Here is a 4,816-nt window from a genome sequence, read left to right as displayed (position 1 = left end):
CCCCGCCCCGCGCGCCCCGGCCGCCCAGGCTCACCGAGGCAATGGGTGATGCCAGTTGGAGATGGTGTACGTCAGACCCTGGCTAGCGCCCACTGACGCAATGGCCCTTCCTCCCAGGACCCAGCTTTCCCCTATATCCCAAACTCCACGATTAAAATGATAGAAACCAAATTTGGGGGGGATAGCTTCCTACATTTGGGGAAGAAGAGGCATTGCAGGGAATACTTTAAAAATGCATATTTTTTTTTTGCATTGCAACAACAAAATCTTAGAACGAACATGAGAGGTTGTATCACGAAGTGTGTCTGGTTATCTCTGGGTACTTGACTGATAGATTTTTTACTTTTATCTTTATAAATTCATGTATTGCCTAAATAATTACAACGATTCTTAATTTATTTATTCGTTTATTTATATATATGTATATATATATATATATATATTTATTTATTTATTTATTTATTTATTTATTCACAGAGAAGTCCTGGGGGACTTTTTCAAGAACTGTTTATTTATTTATTTAGAGAGAGATTGAGGGAGAGCGTGAGCAGGTGGTGGGCAGTAGAGAGAGAAGGAGATAGAGAATCCCAAGCAGGCTTTGTGGTGCAGAGCCTGACATGGGGCTCCAACCCACAAACCATGAAATCATGACCTGAGTTGAAATCAAGAGTTGGAAGCTTAACTGACTGAGCCATCCAGGCACCCTCACTTATTTTTTTCATAACCAACCTAGGAAATACCCAATTTGGAAACAAAAAAACAAACACAGTGATTTTTAAAAAAAACTGTAAAGGAGGGGAGGTAAAAATCAATCAATAAACCTGTAAAGGAATCATCCTTATTTTTTTTCCTTAGCCCCTAGCCAATGCCTGGCACAAAACTGACATTTAATAAATACCAGGTGAGTGAATGAATATTTCTACAATCTCTCTCAGAGGAAAAACATGTTCATGTAACTCACTTATCTTTTAAGAATTCTGCACTATGATTTTAATATAGTAACAGTAATTTGAAGATTGCAGAATTAAAATTTGTCTGCAATTAGAGAATTGTCCTTCCCCTCACCTGTCTTCACTCAGTATATAGTGTATGTGTTTATGAATTCAAATTGGCTGCAATTAGTCCTTTTAGCAGCCTGAGATCTGCACATTCTTGGTGTACCTTTGAAGTCCCATCGGTATATTCATTCTGTCGCAAGCAGCTTCATCCAAAATGTCCCTATGCTGACTGTGGCTTAATTTGTAAAAAATTATCTTTCTCAGTTTAGTGGCGGAAACAGTCTTCAGCACAGCCCTCAAAGTTTGTTTCTTTCACTACTTTTGACTTCCTCTTTTCAATATGGGAAATTGTGGGGACCCAGGTGCTTCCGTGGACTTCAGCGCAGTTAACTGAGCCCCAAGAGATTTCTCATGTTATTTCAAGAAGTTTGTCTCTGATGAAGGTTCTATCCAGCCCAGAAGAGCAGTGCTAGAAAGAACTCCTGTCCCAGATTTTCATCTAATCAATAAGTCAACGTTCAAAACCGTTTTATAATCTCGCATATGGAAACTCTCTCAAGGAAATACCATCCTTGATAGTTATAAAACGGAGAGGAGAAAGCAAACACACTCTTGGGCACCTGTGGTTCAAAGATCATTTTAAAATTCTGGAGAACTTTAAGTTGCAATAAAATGAAAAGCAGTAACAAATGCAAAGCATCCCCAGAGGCTACGACTCTCTTTGCTTCAGCCTTAAGTATCCAATAGTTTTTAACCCTAGCATTCAAGATGAGGGATCAACAGTATTTGGGGGTGGGGGAGGTGGTGGTGATAATAAGACAACTTCCCTGAAATCTCTCTAGTGCCAGTAACCTTGCTAAGAATTTCTGGGACCTCATCTACGACAAGCCAGCCTCCCAAGTTTAGTGGGTCTCAATGCTTACTGTGTGTAAAAGGCACTTGGAGAGCTTGTTTACCAGGTAGAATGCTGGGCATTAGCCTCAAAAATTGTTATTCACGAGGGATGGGCTGGGATACGGGAATCTGTCCCGAGCACCCTCAGGGCTGCTGCTCCTGTGCTGAAAGGTGGCCCCTTTGGGTAGACGCGAGCTCAGTGAGAACTAGAAAAATAGTACCCTTTTCTCCAGGCGGATACAGCCTGTGTGGGGCCTCCAGCTTGCCTAGCGCCCCCTCCTAGCTTTGCTCCCTCCTTTACTGTCTGCCTGTGCGGAAACCTGGCATCCCAGCAGATCCAACGCCAGTGGCTTTGGAGACCACACTGCAAACCACGGCCCTGGGCTTTTTCATTTTTCTTCTGTTACAAATCCAATCTAATTCAGCAAACATTTATTGTGTACCCAGTGTATGCAAAAGCGTTGTTCGATTTGGTGTGGACCGAGGAGATGTTTGTGTTCCCACTCCCCCGCCAGCAGCTCTGCTCATCACTGAGTGACCATAGAGCTGTTTCGTTTTGTGTGATCTTTGATCCCACAGGATCAGGGAGTGAAGGAAAATGCCACTCAGGAAAAAGAAAAAACGGGGGCAAGAGGAATTGAAAAGGGAATCTTGGAGCACACGGTTTGGAGAGAGACTACAACTCCTTTCTTTAGAACGGCCTCAATGCCAGGAAATCTTGCAGAGTTTGGCTCACATGTTAAATATCCCAATTTCACCAATTAGTCTGAGTTGCAACTAACCATATACCTGTCTCTTCTGCCTTGGAACACCTGACTCTTGAGAAGAACAGCCCATCATCTTATTAATATTAAACAATAGTGTTAACATATTACACTAATCACATTAATATTAGCCAATCCAGGTACCAAATACATTGCTTAAATTTTCCTCTTCTTTCTAGTGTTTACTGATGTTTTTATTTTTTCACCTTTTAAAAAAGATTTTATTTAATTTTTAATTTTTATTTAATTTATTTTTTAAATTTACATCCACGTTAGTCAGCGTATAGTGCAACAATGATTTCAGGAGTAGATTCTGTAATGCCCCTCACCCATTCAGCCCATCCCCCCTCCCACAACCCCTCCGGTAACCCTGTGTGTGTTCTCTATGTTTAAGGGTCTTTTATGTTTTGTCCTCCTCCCTGTTTTTATATTATTTTTGTTTCCCTTCCCTTATGTTCATTTAAGATTTTATTTTATCTAATATCTGCCCCTAACGTGGAGCTTAAACTCACAACCCTAAGGTCAAGAGGTGCACACTCCATGGACTAAGCCAGCCAGGCATGCCGATGTTTTCACTTCTTGAAACATTTCCATTTCATAATCTCTCATCTCATTAGCTATCAAATGTAAGATGAGGAGAACATCTCTAAACATATAAATGAAGCACCAGAATTTAATTTTGAAGGATTCTAGTCTGTTTTCTAACTTTCATGCTAAAAATTCAAAGATTCTCATGATTCATTAGCTAAATCCAAAAACTCCCATTTCCGATTTCTAATATTTTAGATGGATAGATCAAGTAAAATATATGCGAAGCACAAAACAATTAGACCAGCACAAGTAAACATGCATATGTGTTAATACAAGAACAAAATTAATGATCAGGTTAGTAAGCATAGTATCTAGTATGTTTTCTGCTGGAAACAGTAGTTGCTGAGGACGCAGGCTGACCTACACTACTCTGAAAGCATGGCATCTCACACAAGGTTGGCACATACTTGTTGAACCTGACTAAATTTAAACCAATTGGATAAGAAAGCATTGGTATTTCAACTGAACCTCAAAATACAGCATGTTGGAAATAAAAATAAGAAAATTGAATACTTTAAAAAAATCTCCCTCCTCTCCTAGTGCTATGATAAGTTTTAAAGAATTGCTTCATTTTAAAGTACTTACAGTTAAGAAATAGGTTCCGAGCAGGAAGTATCTTGTAGCTTGCTTGGGAGAGAGTCTCGCTAGAAAAGAAAGCTATGCGAAGACAGAAGTAAACATAGTACAAAGAACGGACTCAGAGGTTTTTATTGGCCAGTGCAATTCTGACACGAAGGTATGTTTCTGTTACCTTGAAACTGAAAATACTCTTGCACACAAACAAAATGTGTGTTCCTTCTCCTGGGTTGTGTTAAGTGTAGTCACATATCGTTTGAGGGGGAAAAAGATTTGACTCATTATATAATTTGATTGGTTTTACATGCCTGGGAGAGCTTACCAATTGTTAAAATTTAATTTCTTCCTTTTTTTTTTTTTTACTTTTTTTTAATGTTTTTTTTTTTTAATTTATTCTTGATACAGAGAGAGACAAAGCATGAGAGGGGGAGGGGCAGAGAGAGAAGGAGACACAGAACCGGAAGCAGGCTCCAAGCTCTGAGCTAGCTGTCAGCACAGAGCCTGACGCGGGGCTCGAACCCACGAGTGTGAGATCTGACCTGAGCCGAAGCCGGAGGCTTAACCGACTGAGCCACCCAGGCGCCCCTAATTTCTTCCTTTAATACAACAAATAATTATGGTTTAGCATATATCTATTGCCATACTTATATTGGGAAGCTTATTGGTAGCATTTGGGAGAAAACAGGCTATCTGGAATCCGGTACATAATCAGACATTTCTCTTTTTCTCTTTTTTTCTGCTTCTTTGGACTTCTTCTCTTATTTTCTTTAGCACTGATGAAATGTTTACTATGTGTTAGACACTGTTCTAAATGCTTTGCATGTTTTAGCGTATTGAATTCTGCCCACAATTCCATAAGGTAGGAAAGATTACTACCTCCATGTGACTGACAAGAAAACTGAATCACAATGATGTTAAATGGCTAGTAGGTGGTAGCTAGGATTTGGCTGAAATGGACCCTATTTTGTGTACTCTGGTGGTTTTTTTTTTTTT

At 39.7% G+C, this 4,816-nt stretch overlaps 1 protein-coding gene across 1 annotated transcript in view; it reads right to left on the bottom strand.

The window, feature by feature from the left end:
* Window positions 1-3,941, bottom strand: part of LOC115295771 (placenta-specific gene 8 protein) — a 22,702-nt gene extending 18,761 nt beyond the window's left edge. Inside the window, exon 1 of the mRNA XM_029943991.1 lies at window positions 3,833-3,941. The gene's annotated coding sequence lies outside the window, so the exon portion shown is untranslated. The remainder of the gene's footprint in view (window positions 1-3,832) is intronic.
* Window positions 3,942-4,816: the final 875 nt, after the last annotated feature.

The sequence above is a fragment of the Suricata suricatta genome, chromosome 1 (genome assembly GCF_006229205.1).
Source record: "Suricata suricatta isolate VVHF042 chromosome 1, meerkat_22Aug2017_6uvM2_HiC, whole genome shotgun sequence".
NCBI classification, from domain to species: Eukaryota; Metazoa; Chordata; class Mammalia; order Carnivora; family Herpestidae; genus Suricata; species Suricata suricatta.
The sequence above is the reverse complement of the archived record's forward strand: the minus strand, read 5'-3'. Positions and strand labels throughout refer to the sequence as shown.